The sequence below is a fragment of the Sus scrofa genome, chromosome 8 (genome assembly GCF_000003025.6).
Source record: "Sus scrofa isolate TJ Tabasco breed Duroc chromosome 8, Sscrofa11.1, whole genome shotgun sequence".
Classification (NCBI taxonomy): Eukaryota; Metazoa; Chordata; class Mammalia; order Artiodactyla; family Suidae; genus Sus; species Sus scrofa.
The window spans coordinates 119,552,991-119,570,954 of NC_010450.4; the positions used below are offsets into that span (position 1 = coordinate 119,552,991).

Below are 17,964 nucleotides of genomic sequence, written 5' to 3' on the forward strand. Positions count from 1 at the left end.
TATGACTGCAGAGGTGAATGATCATGTTCTTCTGGGTTGCCTGAGAAATTTAGCTCTGAGAGGACTTTCTAGATGAAACATATTTTGAAATTTTAAGCTTTTAAAATGAAAAAATCTTGCACACATTTTACTTCTTCCAAGTATATGTGTTTATTTCAAAACAAAAAAAAATTCTAGGCTATAATTACTACTTCCTAATAACTGCAGTGCAAGAAACAGGGCTGTGCATTTGAACTGGTGAGTTCATTGAATTAGAACTTGTTTTGGTTTTGACGGCTATTAAGAGGGTCTTTATGCTCATTCATCTAACAAAACTCTTCTCAGTATTGATAGTCTGCAGTCTCTGACTTTGGTCATTCTGTTACAAATGTGCACTGTTCAGTTTAAGGAAACCTTTGAAACTGAAATATGTGATTGTTCTCCAATTATCATATCAGAATATTAGGAGGTCCTAAGTTCTTGTCCCTGCTTTTGGGAAATTTTGCTTAGTTGCTTGATATAATAACAATTAGAATGGAGAAAGGAAGGAAACTCTGTGTGTGTGTGTGTGTGTGTGTGTGTGTGTGTGTCTGTGTGTGTCTGTGTAATTTCAAGGAGCCTGGATTCCCAGAAATTTCACAACCCAGATCTTAGCAGAGCTGTCTCAGCACAGATCTTTTCACCACTTATATCAAAATTCTTCAAAGCTCAGGTTCTATATCCATATTTTTTTTTCACATAGAAAGAAGAATAATATTATTTTAATGTTAGAATTTCAAAATTTCAAGTATTTTAACATCAGTATCATGACAGTACTATATGCAGCACAGTTGATTATCCATAAATGATTTCTACTCAGAGCAAGTAGACTTTGTGTTTGTACCTCACCATTTTTTTTCTTAATTCCTCACAGTCATATACAACTGGGCACCCTAATAGAAAAACTGAAAACTTGGTGGTCACTGCTTATGATGTTTTATTTGCATTTTTATATAGTTTGACACAAAGTGCTCACTATTAAATCTGCATCTATCCCAGATGCTTTAGAGACAAGAAGGAAGGTCTTTGTTTTCCTATTAGTATTTTGTATATAATTTCCTGTGAGTGTTTTTTATATAAAACATATAAAGGAAACATTATTTTTTCTATTGTAAATTCCTCCTAACTGTCATAAAACATAAATGTTTAATATTATTTTAAAATATACTTGAACACATAATGAAAGCATTATTTACTAGGCCTGATTAAAAAAAAAAGTCTGGAACCAATAAATTCTTTGAAATCCAAAGAATTCTGCATTTCAGAGATACCCAAAAGGACATTTACAAAATGGCCAACATTTTACTTGTAAATTTTAAATCATCTTTAGGTAATTGAGGTTTGTGGAAGGATTTATAACAAATGTGCTAGACTGCCAGGCATTTTTGTGAGCCTAGTGCATTTAAGGGTTACATTTCTTGTATAAGAGTTTGTTTATTTATTCAACAAATTTTTATTGAGACTTTTTTTTAAAGCAGCAGTCATATTTCTAGGCACTGGAGCTATAACAGTGGGCGTATATAACAAAAACATCTTTGTCTTTAGGAAACTTGCATTCTAGTGGGAATGTGACAGAAAAAAATAAGTAAGATATATGATATATCAAATAGTGATTTTATAGAAAAGAAAATAAAGCTAGACAGGAAGATGAGGAGTGCTGGAGGTGTTTAATTTAAAATAGTGTGATTAGGGAAGGTCTCCCAGAGGTGACATTTGGAGGAAGACCCAAGGAGGTAAGGCAGTAACTAAGTACTTACAGGGGAATGTGTTTCAACCAGAGCCTATTCTGAATCCCTTAGGTGAGAGCGTGGCTGGAAGTCCTGGGACTCTCAGGGAGTTGGGTTGACTGGTTCCGAGTGAATAAAATGGGAAAGGAGGAGAGTGGGAGATCCAAAGGGTTGTTGTGTGGGGGGAATGGAGGAAATCATATAACACTTTGTGAGGGCCTTGGCCTTGCTCTGAAGAAGGTGAGAAACCATCGGAGGGCTCTAAGCACGTGAAGTTGGGGAAAAAGTCTTGAGAAGCCCTCATTGGACTTGGTGCAGTGAAACCTCTTCGACTAGTTCTTCTACCCGTCCCCTTCAAAGTTTCTTATTTGTTGAATGCAGAAGACTTTACATTTGAAACAGACATACCTAAAATGAGTGGTAGCAGGTGTTTCAGAGTCCAGTTTCAGATAATGTCAAACACAGAGCAGTGCGCTAGTGCAGGCAGTAACCAGACTGCAGCTTTCTCCTCGGGGCTCTGGCCATGACATTTTGAAATGGAAACCCAGAGGCCGTAAAGCTGATATTGTAGAAGTAATAGCTTTTAAAGGAGATTTTCAGACTAATACCCATTTCTTGCCCTACTTAATAGATAAAATAGGTCATGTAGAGAAGAAAGAGCTAAGTGACTTGACTAATATTTTCCTGGATTGTAAAAGAGAAGTAGGGGTAAGAGGGAATGAGGAAAAAAAATAATTCTGACCTAAAAGAGAGTCAAGATGCTTGGGAATCCTTGAAAAAAATCCAGCTGGTGAAGACATAAAATTAAGAGTGATCATATGTCCTGTTTATTTCCCAGGACAATCCCAATTTATGTCTCTTGTCCAGTGTTATTATTAATAGCTCCCCTTTCATTCTCCAAAGTGTCCTGATTAAGACAATATGCTAATGTGATCATCCAACATATCTTATGCTTCATTTATATTATTTATCATTTATATTATTCTAGATCATTTCAGTTTTAGGTAAATTTATAATTTGAGTTTGATTTGGGGTATTATTAGTGTTCATTGTTTCAATTTTTTCCTTAAAAATGTTATTCTCTTATGGATATAGTTTTATGGATTGGAGATGGTTCTCTTTCTAGACAGTTCAGAAAAATATGCATTTTTATTTTAGAAAATGTTTATAGTTAAGTTTATTTTATTAAACATTTTTGTCTGTTGAATGAAAGACTATTTTAGAATCAGAGTTAGATATAGTGTTTCTGGAATGTGGCTGTTAACATAATATTAAATGATTATATTTTAAAATTGCAGCCATATTTACTGTTTAAAAGCATTGAAGAGTTTCGGTTTGAGGAAGATGATTGAAGGGGAAAATGAAAGTTTCTTTTTTTAATTATATATTAAAATTGTGGTTATATTTGTGTATTATTTAAAATCATTGAAGGGTTTTGGTTTTAGGAAATAGACTGAAGAGGAAAATGAAAATTTCATTTTTAAGGGAATTTTCTGGAATGCATGCTTTATATGTGTGCCCAGATTTGCTTTGCTAATATATTATCTCAATTAGAAATGTCGCTACACCATAAATATTGCTATAACATTCTTAGAGGCATAGCACTGTGGAGTCAGAGGAATAGAACTAAATTCAGAGTTAGGAAACTTGAGTTCTAGTTTTGTTCATCTAGTAAGTGACATTATAATTTTGCCAATATCATTTTTTCAGTCCGCGTCTTAGGACTGGCTCAATGGCCCAAACTAAGTCATGGGCTGTTGTGTGGAGCCAAGGAGCGAATACATTTAAAAGAATTTTGTAAATTATCATTTCTATCTAAGTCTGAGATTGCATTAGATCAGTAGAAAAAAAAAGAAAGTTCTTTTAAGTGAGACAGTTACATTTCTTTCCTAAGGAAGTTCTGAACCAGTAAGTTAATTACCTCTTTCCCCTAGGGAATGAATCAGCTAATTATAAAGAGAGAGCCAAGGTCAAATTTAAGCCAATCTTTCCATTAGTTGAGGAGACTACTTAGTTCATCCCTTGCATGGAGGGAATGCTGGAGCTAATGTGGACAGTTTGACAGGTTTGGGAGCCTGGGCAAATAGACCTTTTAGAATGACTTCATTATTTTATTGAAAATAATGTGTATTAATAGGCTGTCAGAGATAACCCAAATGTCTGTCTTTCACATACAAATACTTTTTGGATTATGTGCACCAGTGACCTGCAGGGTTGGCATAGATAATTAAATTTTAACTGTGGCTTTGCAGCTAATCCAGCTTGATATCTGTGTTTTAGTGTAGGACATAGCGTTCATCAGAGATATTGGTGCAAGAATGACAATGTTTAAATAGGCTTAAGCATATTCCTTTTTAATGTTCATTCATATTTTTCTTGTTTGATTTAGAGTAGATTCACATTCTAGCCTCCTACAGTTGGCCTGTCTTTGATATAAATAATATTTTCATGAACCACATTTTCATCAGTGCAGTGAATCATCTATTCCTGGGTACTTGCCAATAGATAGTTATGACCTTGGGATAAAATAACAATTGGGAAAAATAATCAGATTTCCATATGTGATGCTGGGCAATGTAAAGAGTATAAGGTGTGACCTTTCCCTAGAACGCACTTATTCAAACACACAGAAATGAAGGAAAAATGAAGTTAATCTTTCGTGTGATGTTATTTTTAAGGATTGGAAAAACAATGACTAAAGAGAGCAGTTATGGTGCACCATTGTTATTGAGTGTATTTTTAATGCGAGTTTGGGGTGGGGTTGGCGGTGGAAAGTTTTATAAGCTGAGACATCTGATTCACTATGGAAGTGAATTCTGTCCATTTATATTTAATGTTTTTCTCATACATATTTTTTGAAATTAAATGATTCTTCTACAGTAAAAGAAAGGGGAAAAAAAGGAAGAAAAGAAAAATGAACAAAAGCTTCTGAATAAGCCTTGAGGTTGGTTTTTGGTATAGCTTGTTCGAAGTTGGGTTTTTTTCTTTTACTGGTCCTGGTGGTAGTGGTGCTCATGATGATTGTGAGAAAGAATGGATTTACCTTTAAATATGATTTATCAAAATAAATAAATACAGATGGTAGCAGTGAAGATTTCAATTAAGTTAGGAGTCTCAACAATTCATCTTTAGTATTATAGTATATCACTGAGCCAGACAGGAAGTCATATGCATGATTGCAAGAAAGCATTGATGGAAAAATGTATTGAACTAAGAAATTTAAAGATGGTAAAAACTGTTAAGCATTTTGTATATTTTAAAGTATAGAAATTTTAGTAATTTGCCTTATAGTATTATTCTCTTAACTGATGTTCACTTTTATGAAAGTATTCCAAAGATGTTTAATTTTTTTGCCCAATGTTATCTAGAAAATGTTTCTCTAAAACTAGACCTACATTATGATGTGTGTAGAATATTGATTTCAAGTATCTGTTCTATGCCATTATTTAGAAAGAGGATTTCTCTGACCTACCGTTTATTTTTCAGCTTTGCCTAATAAAGTTGTCACGAGAATTGAATCAGATAATGCTTCGTTGAAACCTTAGCACTGTGTCTAAGTGGTGAGCCTAGTCTTCCTTTAGTCTTTGACTGTCAATGAAAATAACCTAGTAGAATTCCTAAGGTTGTGTAGCAATGTGTTTGCCACAAAGGTATCGCTGTTACTTCGTATGACTCCTATATATTATTAATAATCATTTCCAAATAGTCTATGAAGTTTGATAAAAAATGTTTGTGATGATTGAAAGTATTTTCAGAATTTACTTATAAATTGGTATCCTAAATTTAATAATGCAGGTTATTTTATCTCTATGAGCGAGAATGAAAAAAATTCAGTAGGGTAGATCTCTACAGAAAACAAGAAGAGATTAAGGATTCATAGGACACCTCCACTTGGTTGGGTAGCTCCTATTTTTAAATGTGTTTTGATAGTGTTCAGAACATAATCGAGAAGAGAGAGCACGTGTGAACTTGATTTTATCTTGGCTACTGGGTAATGCTAGTACATGCATTTGCTTTCAGAGGAAAGTGAATTTGGTTCCTTAAAACAGTTTTAAAATTTGCTCGCTGATGCTATTCTACATTGTTTTTGTATAATAAATATATTTGGAGTAATAAATGTTGTCATATCCCACAGTGTGTCCATCCTGCTGGAAAGCTATCATTTCTAAAGTTTGACCCTCAGGGGTTATGGGTATATGCCTTGCATTTCTGGCTATGTGCCTGTTCACTATGGTGGACTTGATGTTGTATGTGGTTTTCTGAAGAATACCCTGCTTTAAATAATTTTTTATATGTTCTTTTTTTTTTTTTTTTTTAAGCAAAGTGAGCATAGGGCTTAGAATTCCAGTTTGGAATTGGTGTGGGTGGGTGTTTGTTTTCACACCTATGAAGGAATGCTGACTTTTTAATTTCTCAAAGTATGATTTCTCTTTAAAACAGACTTTTAAGTGAGGTGACCTTGAATATGTCAGATCTAATAAAATAAGAAATATTTTTCATTGATGTAAACATTTTACTAAGCATGTTAATATTTAGTTCTATTATACATAGCAACTACAGAGGCAGCTGTACATTTCATACAATTCTGTATGAGTGTCTTTCAAGAAGCACTATAGTGTGACATTTTTTAATGGTCTTTGGATAATCTCTCTATCACAGCACTTCACGTCTTATACAATGTACGGTTGGAATTTGTGTTTTTTACCACTTAGCTGCTAATGGAAAATATCTATGAAACCCTGAATCTGTACAAGTAAGTCCTTTCATAGGAGGAATTTGGAAGGTTTTCTCTTATCAAATTAAATGCATGAAATGATTTTTAGCTTAGAATTGTTGAATTCTATTTGACGTCATTTTTTAATAATAAAAATTCCCTAGTGACTGGAATTTCTGGTACAAGACTGGTGTGGAGTGATTTGGAATACAATACTTGGATTTTCTTATGGTATGATTCAAATAGGACAACCTGTTTAAGTAAAACTACGGGAGGAATTTAAGACAAAAGAAGTCTTTGGGGTTTAGCCAACGCTCTATAGTGTAGTCCTTAAGGCAAATTGTAAGTTTATCAAGCTTATAGAAGTGACTAGCATGCATGGAACAATTTAATATGAATGTCTGGTTTAACCTTTGAATGTGTGAGTGTATCTGTGAGCTATTGATAATGTCTAAGAAGGCCATTAGATAACAGATACCATTTTCATGTGAATCGGGAGATTGAAGAGGGAAAATAAAGTGTTTCACTTACATTCGCATGTATTAGGGAAAAAAAAGAGGTTTTCATAATGCCAGTTGTACCCAAACAAGTATATTTTCCCTCTAGTATCAAAAAAGCTAGATCTTTTTTTATTAAAACCTATCTCCAGCTGAAAAAGCACCTGTAATTCTGTTAAATAAAACTTAGTGTCAGTACTATCTATTGAAAGACTATATTTTAGTTTGATTATAAAAAAGCAGGATTAAAGTAGAAGTATAAATGTTTTTGTTGAAAAAAGGGATAATTTTCCCTTTCTCATTGGACTGTTATTTTAGCAAGTAAAAATAACCAAACAAAAGGGAAAAAAAAAAAAACCCAAAGCTTGCTTTCAAATAATTGTGAAAAACAAAGCATTGTGTATACATAGTATTATTTAAGACCATATTATTTGAATTTGTCTCAGAAGATTTGAAAAGTTAAGGATGTTGTAAAAATTAGGATACTAAACAAGTCTGATTTCTATTATGCTGAAAGTATTCATATGTATTTGTAATCTTAACTGTATAAGTGGCAGTGAAACATGTTTTCTTCCTAAATGTGATCATCTGTTTTATATTTAATTGGAGAAAATTTCTTCTAGTTTTCTGATTATAATGATAACATGGCATGCAAGAAACCAGAGCATGTTAATCAAACCTCATGATTACAAGTATTTAACTTCATGGAAAATGATCATTATGGATGTTCAATAACATTCATTTGGCTACATTTCATGCAAAGTTAGTTCCATTCTTAATACTGTAAAGTTATGCATTTGTGCGTCTCACTAATGAAGGGAATTTGTAAATCTTCTGAGTTTGTGTTTGAATCTCTCATTTCATTTTGCAACTTAAACAATACTTTGAGAAAATCAGCCTGCATTGTTATATGGAATATAATTTGTTGACTGCCCTCTTCCAAGATGACAGTACTGAAGACTGTAAAGTTCACTGATATTCATTTTATTCTAGATGTTGAGTACTTTCCAGATTCTTTAATTTAAAGAAAAATAGAGCTTCTAGGTATGAAGCTTTGAACATTCACTGTGGATTGTCCAGAATAATATGATTTACTTTCACATTTGAAATAACTTATAAATGACATTTCTTTATAGGCTGGGCTGCTGTACCCTTTTTCCCTAGATGAGAGAGAGACATGCATTTAACTTGACAAGATTTTATGACCACAATCTAATTATTTTTTAAGAAGAGAGATCATTCTTTTATGACTGTCTCTACCCCCATATTAGTTTTTAATTTTATTAAGATTTGATCAGAAGCCAAAAATAATATATTAGAACTTTATAGTAATTCTATTTCTATTTATGTGCAGTGTTCATAATACTATAGAATACTTTCCAAGGGGAGAATAGAATTTATTAGAATTTCATGCAAATATTGTTCATTGCTGAGTAGTGTCTTCTGTAAGTAGAAGAATCTGGATATAAAATATTGACGATTTCATTAAGGAAATGTGATTTGGAAATGTCACATATGTATCTAATGACCATCATTGAGAAAATGATATTAGGATTTTTTTTTTAATGTAAATAGTGTCAACAGCAAATAATGTCCCTAATTTTACCTTTAGGCTTTTAAAAAAAGTATCTTACTATGATTTAATGAATTTCTCTGCCTTTCTATTAAAGAGCTGGGTTATGTACATGAAGACTTGAAATTAACTCAAGATATATTTGAAGTATTTCTTACAGTGGCATTTTTCTTATTTTATTTTCTCCTTCTTAGTCCATGACCCCCAAAATTGATGAATCTTCAATTTATTCTTTAAAAGTTATACTTTCTAGATGCATTGATGCCATATTTCAAAATAGAAAATTTTGAGCACAAGATGATAAATTTGTAGCATAAGATGATAAATTTGTAGCATATCAGACTTTAGCAGAGAATCTGAGACCCCTAATCCCATGCATCAGTTTTTTTCTTCTCTATTCTTATGTCCTGCAGTAGGAATTTAAAAATTGATTCTGCAACACCCAGCTCAGTGTCTGATGCGTAATAGACATTGACAAAAGCTTTTTAAATGAATGAAATAAACTCAGATCTTCAACAGATATTCTCAAAAGGACCATGTGTTTATTTGTGATATGAAGGAGCATCTGGAGATAGCCAGTAAAAACTATGGAGGACAAATGATGGTAAAGAACATTCTTCATTCACTGCTGATTGCTTATGTCTGATTTGAGAGGTTAAAATAAAAGTATGTTTCTTCTCATTTCAGCCCTCAAAATCTGTTACTTTTCCACACCCATTTACTTCACTAGTTCTCAGTTTTCTTCAGAGAGCAGGTGTCTTTATAGCTTATCCCCACTGCTGAAATACTCTTATTTGTGTTCTTATCTTATCTGAATGATGGAAGAACTGTATTTTCCACTATTACACGTGATTTTTTTCCTCTGTTTTCTCCAAATGAATTGTTGCTTCTAGACAGGAATCTAAACTGTGGGTAATTATTATTCACCCTTCCTCGTGTTTGTGAAAACAGAAGTTGACCTTATACAGTGAAGGGCTATGGGAAACCTTGGGTATAACAAAAATTTTTTAAAGTGAAGGGAAAATAATTCAACATTGAAGGTGGGAGAATATGTTTCAGTTTTCTACCTTTTTAACTCCCACCCCCCAAAGCTGCTTAGCAAAATAATGCAGTTTTTAAGGGATTTTTCTTAGAGTACTTATATTATCTGAATAACATTTGATAGTCAAGATCAGGCATCTTGGGGTTCAACTCAGGATATGCTGAGGGTAAAATCTTAGTCTTTTGTGGAGGACTTTTATCTCTCTTCCACTAGCATTGAAGAAGAAAACTTGGGTATGGTATTCATAACTCCTTTTATTGACTTTTCTTCCTCTTCCCCCCCCTTTATTTTCTCTGTAACACTGTCACTTTCTCCTCCCCCCCCCCTTTCCTTCCATCATTGTTTATTAAGAATTTATTCCTTTCTGGGCTCTTCTTCAAGATGTATGGTTCATCCTCAAGCTTCAGAAAGAGGAGAGAAGTAACAGAACTGCTACATTTCTTTCCTTGTCCCACCGCAACAAAAGCATCCTCTATTGAGATGTAGGTCCTTTTAGCATCCCTCCTGGCCTCTGGACCGCATCTTCCCACTGCTGTAAGTAGTAAAGGCACAGGGTTTGCCTCATGCAGTGGGCAGGGTTTTAACCCACAGTTTCTGATTCCTCCAGATCCTTTTGTGCAGACCCCCACCCTATGCACCCTATGCAGTTGAATTCACCAGCCTGCCTTATGCTTATTTCTGTTTTTATTTTTAAAAGGTTTAATGAAGTATAGTTGATTTACAATGTTGAGATAATGTCTGCTGTACAACAAAGTGATTCAGTTGTACGTACACACACATCCGTTCTTTTTCAGATTCTTTCCCCGTGTAGATTATCACAGAATGCTGGGTAGAGTTACCTGTGCTATACAGCAGGATTTGTTTTTAAAAGTGTTCTTTCCAAAACTGTAGTCCTAGGGAATGCCTCTGGGATTTGTCAAACAGGTGAAAGGTTTATACATCATAGGTGAACACCTGAAATCCCTATGTGACTTGTGTTTTCAAAATGGAAAGGGATATGGTATTGTTCCTTCATTTTGCAAACAAAGCAGTGGAGCAATTGATAAGTGAAGTTCCGTAGCCATTTAGTGTCAGAGCCCAGCCTGCATCTGCCTGCAAACCAGAAGCCCTTGAGGCCCAGTAAACGTCATGCCGCACTCTTTAACTCACTCAGCATATAGACAGATTTAGGTCTGATAGTCTAAAAATGGAATATGTTTCTGAAAGTTATTTTGAATATGAATTTTATTTAATAAATTAGGTAGTTTAGTGTGATCTAGTATTGAGAATTGAGACCAGATGTACCTAAGTGTGCATCCAAACTCTGCCCCTTAATAAGAGTGAACTTGGGCAACATTCTTAACCTCTTTTTCTTAATCTGTCAAATGGGGATGGTAAACATTTATTCTATATGGTATGGTAAAACCAGGTCTCAAGTCCAAGTATTCAGAAGTGTTGACACCAGAGTGAAGTTCTCCAAGGGAAATCCATATAGGATGCCTGGCCTCAGCTTCCCCACTAGGGTAACACATTTCTTCAGATTCTAGCACTGTTTCTAAGAGCTAGCACCATTGAATTGATTTGTACTCCAAATAACTTCCTTTGCTTATATCATTTTAGAAGATTTTTCTTTTCACTAATCATTGAAGGTATATTATTAATGTTTGGATAAAACTTTAGTTTCTCTTTCAAAATGTTTTATGATATAATTTATTGTAGATATATGTGGTGATTTTATTCAGTTCTATGAGGTAGGCTTTTATAATCAATAGGACTTACTGATTGTAAGAAGTTAGCTGTTGTAGAAAGTAGTTTTGAAAGACTCACAGGTTTTTGGGATACAGGACCCTCAGTCTGGACATTGTGTGGTGAAATATAATTCACAGCATGATGACTTGGAACAGTCAAGAAAATTTAGGATTCAAAAAAGTGTAATTGTTCTCACCTGTTATCATCACTGGTTCCTTCCCAAGGAATTGTGCCATTTATTCTGCAAATGAGAGGGAAATTGTTTGTGTCATTGAAGTTCATTTCAGGATCAGATTACTGTTTCTTAACATGTACAGTGCTTAAATAATGTTTCTAAATGAGAAATAATATCTAATGCTGTGTAATTTATTGATGGTGAATGTCTTTGCTTTTCATTCATATGTAGGTCAGCCAAAGATTTTGCCTCGGAAAGCACCTCCATTCTTAGATCCTTCTATTCAGTCAGTGTTCATTGTTGGCACAAAAATTCAAGACCTAAGGGCTTTTTATTTTAATTAAGCCAGATACTTATTTAATAAAAAATTCTCTAAATTTGATGATGATGTAGCCTGTCATCTACTGAATATGCCATACTTGTCCACTACTTAGGTGCTGCTTTTAATGAGCTTTGGTGACACCATTTTAATCTTTGGTGACACAACTTTAATCTTAAACTTATCATGTTATGCTGCTAAATCTTTGCTAAATGACAAGCATTTTTTATACTTCACGGTAAAGTATGTCACACATTTAAAATATATTAGCAGTGTTTTAGAATAAATTCAGTAAATCAGCAGTATGAGGTTTGTTCCGGAGTACATTGCATTAGCTTTATTAGTTAAGATTTTTAAAAAACATGTTTAAGTGAAAACAACTGGAGGTTAGTTTTATTTAGCTAAAAGGGACATTAGAATTAGAGTGGTGAACAATTCCTTGTTTCTGAAACACATAACTGAACTTTCTCTTTCGCTGTTCTTTATCTTTACCAAAGGGAAGAAAATGCTTGCTTGCACTGTAACAAATTAAAAAGAAATTATATTTTGCTTAATAAGTAACTGGATAGTTAATAGGTACTTAGGTACGAGAGAAAGTAAGTATGCAAAATTCTTGGTTCCTTTTCTAATATTGGAAGTGGGGAATTCAGAAGCAATGTGTATTAACTAAAACATTCTATGTTTTGGTAATAACGTTGTTCAGTTACATACAAGTATTCCTTAGAAAGAGAAGTCTATTTATATTCTCTTATATTTTGCATAATATCTCTTGGAAAGCTGAATGTTTTTTTTTTCCCATTAATATCATAGTAATTTGCATTTTCAAGACAATTTTCTTGGCCTGAAGGCACATATTACATTTGGTAAATATTATATTTGTACATTATTATTTACTTTAATAATTGTAAATATTTTTAGTGTAAGAATTACAAATGTAAGTATTACATTGGATAAAATGGCATTCCTTCAATGAAAATTTAAGTTCAGTAAATATATATAGGACAAAAGCTAGTGAAAGGACACGAAAGTAAAGAGGTAAAAGGTTATACTCTTACGCCATAAGGATGAAAACACTTAATTTTACTATTTAGGGTAAATAGATTCTATTCTTCCAACATTTTTCTCTTGCATTTCAGCTAAGGAATTATATTAATTTAAATGAAAATGAAGGAAATGTCTAGGAGGAAATTGCTATGGCTAATTATAGGTATGCGCCTAATCAGTGTGCCAGTGATTCTGGATTTCTCTGCAAAGTTTATCAAAATGAGACTTTGACAGCACAATTTGGCTCTTTGCGTTTGATGACTGGTTATTTCAGTGAGCTCTTCCAGGTGATTTTCCTGGCTGGTTACATCAATACACTTACCTGGATGACTTTCCAGGACGCATGGACCTGATAAGAGAGCTGTTACAGATTATTCTGCTATGAAAGGAGTCGCATTCTTGAGTTTTACATTTTGTTTATCTAATAAGTAGAACTAGAACTTGCTCCAAGGAGACATTTATCAGTGCTGAAAGCCAGAGTATTTTCTATGGTATGGGGTCATTTCTAAGTAAAGGCCTGTAATGATTTGTGATCTCTTTGCTGGTGAATCACATCTTGGGAGCTATTGTATTTTTCTGCTTTTGCGCTCATTTTAACAAGTCTTGAAATAATGATAGTAAAGCACGTATTAAATGCTTAGTACGTGTCAGGTATTGATGTATATTTTTATGTGTACTGCTGAATCTTCACAGTAGCCTTGTGTGATAGGAGCCATTATTATCCACGTTTTATAGATGAGGAAACTCAGGCACCCTGCGGTTAAATGAATCATGGGAGACCTAGACCTTTTTAGTGGCAGAAAATGATCTGAATCCAGACAGTGGGGGTCCAGAGGCCTGGGCTGACGCAACTGCTTTCTTTAATAGAAGCCCCTAAAGTAAAGGAGCAGATCTTTTATTTGAGAGCAAGAATCCATTGTAATTAGTTTGAGTAAACACTTAAATGATTGAAAGTCTTTGTTTTATCTGACTGGTTGTTTGAAGGGTTGGCCTGCTCCTGCATCACGGATGTAGAATGCCAAACACTGGGTTTGAAAGTGGAAGGAAGACAAGCTAGACTCCTTCGGCTGTCCTGTCAGTGTGGAAAAACAGAGGTTGTCTTTCCTCTGGTTGGAATTCTTCGGTTTCCTTCTTCTTTAATTAGCTTTTTAAAGAGAAGTGGCAACTGCCTTTGACGACTTACAGTTTGCAGGCATTTTCAGATTAATGTTGTCAGCTTTAGTGGAGAGGGCATGGGCTTTGGTGTCAAGACACCAGGATTCTGTCCCGTCCCACACCCCAGCTGTGTATCTTTAACATGTAGTATAAACTCATTTTTCTTATTCTCTTGACATATAAAATGATGAACATTGTGATACCTATCCATAGGGATGTTATGACGATTATTATGTATGTGAAAGTGTTTCAAAGTATAAAGAAATGAATAGGTATTGTTTTAATGTTTGATGCTTTTTTTCAAGTTGAAAATCATATATAAAAGAGTCCCTTGAGTTCTTTGTTCCAAATGATGCTATTTCTCCCAGACTAGTTAGAGCAGTTAAATTGAGGCAGCTAGATCAGTTTTGGTTTTTCTTGAGGTATGAACCATGTGTGAATGAGAGTTTTCAGGTGATACAACAAAATACTGGCATATGAAATGAGAGAAATCCTGTGGGAATTCACTGATACACATAATAATAGATAATTTTAAAAAACCCTTAAATTTCGTACTTCTGATACACCAAGTATGGCACTAAGCACTTTTGCAAGTATGGTGTCATTTAATCCTTTTAACAGCCTCTTCAGTTGTGTAAATATCTTCATTTTAAAGATGAGGAAACTGTGGTTTCTCAAGAATTTCTTAAGGACACACAGCCTTTAAAGCCAGAATGTGAACATAGGTGACTGGGTCCTTCAGATCTCATCACTACTACATAGGTGGCATTTAGAGCTCAGATTCTGCTCCATATTGCTGAAAATTGTTAGTGGCAGCTATGCTAACTAGTCTTTTAAAGGAGTAAAGGTTGGGGAGGCACACTTTAAGCAAAATCACAGCCTGGTCTGAGAGGCAGCCAATAGTCACTGATGGAAAACTTTGAGCTTTGGGTAGAACCTAAGCTCAGCACTTATGTGTAGAAACACTAGACGCTCCTCTTGCCCCTTGACCAATCCATCAGAAACCAAATTACGGCCAAGACCTTGTACCTTTCAGAAACTGAATACTGAACCAGTTGTTCTTTGTAATATTTTCTTCTCTTTCAAGCTGGGAACAATTAGATAAGAAAACAGAAAAGCCAAATTAAGATGTTCAAGGAGCAAACTCACACTCAGGATACGTATTATTGCATTGAGAGAGTTATGAGATGTGGATCGTATATCATTGGACAGATGTTTTTGATTGCTTGCCGTGTCCATTCTGGGTCGGGGATAATGAACTCAAAAGGAGAGAGCATGGTTCAGGGAATCCAGAGAACTAGGTGTGACTTCAGGTTTTGCCTTTGATTATCTTTGGATTATTAGATGAGTCTTCTCTTATGTACAGAGGTACTGTAGCAAGGATTAAAAGCACAACTCTCCAGCCAGGGGGCCTGGTGTGAGCCCTGGTATCTCCTGCGTATTTGCTGTGTCAACTTGGTAAAGTCATTTGAATTTCTTTCTGCCCTGAGTTCTTGCATATGAAAAATAGATTTGTAGGGTCAACATCATGGTATTTTTATGAAAACTCAATGAGTTGACCCATGTAGTTTTACAGTGTTTAGAATGGTGTCTAGGATATGGGAAGCGCTATGTGTTAGTGATCATTTCATTATTGTTTAAATTGTTACTATTATTATCACTACTACTCTTAGTTTCCTAAGCCTCGCTTTCTTCAACTAGAAAATTAGGGGTTGAAATTAATGATTTTTAAGATCATGATTTTACATTTGTACACATTTATTGAACTTAGCATAAACTTATAATCTGTGAAGGATCTCAGGAGTACAAAAGTATGAAAATCAATGCAAAATGCAAGTGCTTTCTGTTTTAATGGCAAAAAGATTGCAAACCAAAGTTGTAAAAAAAGAAAAAAAAAAGAAAGGAAAAACCTGTGTTTTGATGATCAAAGGACGTCTTATTAAGTGTTCCATTCACAAGGTTGTAACGGTTTAGATGGAAAGCAGGCTTTGCGTCTTTTCAGAAGTCGTGACATTTGAATGGGGGATGATTAAGAAGTTGCACGCTTAAGGGGGTAAGTCAGGCATTTGATAATCATGAGGAATACTTTCAAAGTATTTGCTTTGCCAATAATTAACAAATATTGGTTTATATAATCCTCAATGTACAGATCCAGAAAGGGTAGCATAATGAGGCTACACAACTTGCCTAAGATCACACAGTTGGTGAAATTGGGATGTAAACCCAGGCAGTTTGGCTTCTGAGTTTGTGCTTTTAGCCCCTTTGCCTTCCTATCTCTGAAAGACTTGAAGAAAGGTATGTAATTACATGGAATACTTAGAGTATGTGTTGTGTAATTGGGCAAGGCCAGACCATAGGTTTTGGGGATAAGGTGTATTAAGAAGAGATAACTGGAGACTTAAAGAAGTTGTCTGAACATTTCTCAATTAATTATCTCAATAACCTAGATAAGAGTGCAATTATTCTAGAATGGTTTCCATAGTAATGGGCGAAAGCCAAGTAAGATGGAATCTTAGCCTCTTTGGGCCAGGGATCCTTTTGAGAATCTATTAAACATGGACTTTCTCTCCAGAAATGTGTGCAGCATGTAATATTGCCACAGAATTTCAACAGTTTCACAAACCCTTTAATTTATTTGATAGTTTACATAGCTTGGTGTTCCTCCCCTATAATAATTGTGTATTTTCATAAAAGTCTACAGTTTATGTTTGTTTTGTATTCTTTGTTTTCTTTCAGTAATCATATTTTTAAACATTTTGCTTTCTTTACGTTCCTGTTCTTTGGTTACCAGCTTTTACCAAATTATAATTTTGGTCCAATTTGTGATGACTTAATCAACTTTGTGTCCCTGCTGTATGCATGTACATAAATAAATAATTGCAGTGAAATTTCCTGTAATTTTCTTACTTTGTTGCTTGAGTACAAAAGGGTTAGTATACTTTGTGGCCAGTAGTCTCTACTATGGGCCATGTCACTCTGTGTTGATTCACAAATGGTTTGTTATTTGAATAGCTATATCTGGAGTGGGAACATTATTTGCATACAAAAAAAAAAAAAAGATCAATTCTGTTTGGAAAATGCAGCTGAAATGGCATCTTGTGAAGAATCAAATCCAAGATTCTGTCTTTGCTTCTCAGACACACTTTTATGTCTCTTGAGCATGGAAACCCTTAGGGTAATTAGAGGCTTGAGGTAAGGGAGTTCAGAAGAGGTTGGGTGACTGATTATCATTTGTTTTGTTTATCATTTGGTGTGAGAGTAATAATTGGGTCCCTCTTGGCTATGTGGGGAGTAAGCATTGCCAATACCAATGGGAGATTGCTCTAGTAAAATTCACATGCTATTTAGGATTTTGATTTTTAAAAAAAATACAATCTAAAAGCAGTTTGGTGAGCTGAACTCAAATTTATCCTCTTGAAGTGATGAAAAACAGTTGTTTTTTTTTCCTTTCTTCTTTTCCTTTAAGTTTCCCTGAACCTTTTTTTTTTCCCACTATGGACTGTTAGTCTCCATTACCAAAGGATAAATTATTTATTTGTAAAATTATTTCTTTGTCCAAATGTACAAAAATCATGATATTATTAACCAGTTAGTTTTGAAGAAGACTATCATCAGAAAAACAACTTTAGAGGTTTCTATACTTTCTTAGACTTTAGGCTTATAGGAAAGTTGCTTTTAGTTTGTTTGCATTTGTTTAATGGATAAAATCTTTATGACATTTTCCTTTCTTCAGTACTTAATGTGTGTACCCTACATATATATCATTTAACAAAATACACCTGATATATAGAGTATTAGTACATACTAGCAAATCAAAGACTATTTTGAGTTTCATTATTAATGACTGAATGCATATTTTGGGGAAGGAAGACTTTTTTTGTTGTTTTTGCTTTTGTTTTTTGCTGCACCCATGGCATGCAGAAGTCCCTCGGCCAGGGATTAAACCTGTAGCACACCAGTGACAATGCCAGA

At 34.2% G+C, this 17,964-nt stretch overlaps 1 protein-coding gene across 5 annotated transcripts in view; it reads left to right on the forward strand.

Moving 5' to 3' along the window:
• The window catches only part of PPP3CA (protein phosphatase 3 catalytic subunit alpha), a 325,435-nt gene that overhangs the window by 123,810 nt on the left and 183,661 nt on the right, over positions 1–17,964 (forward strand).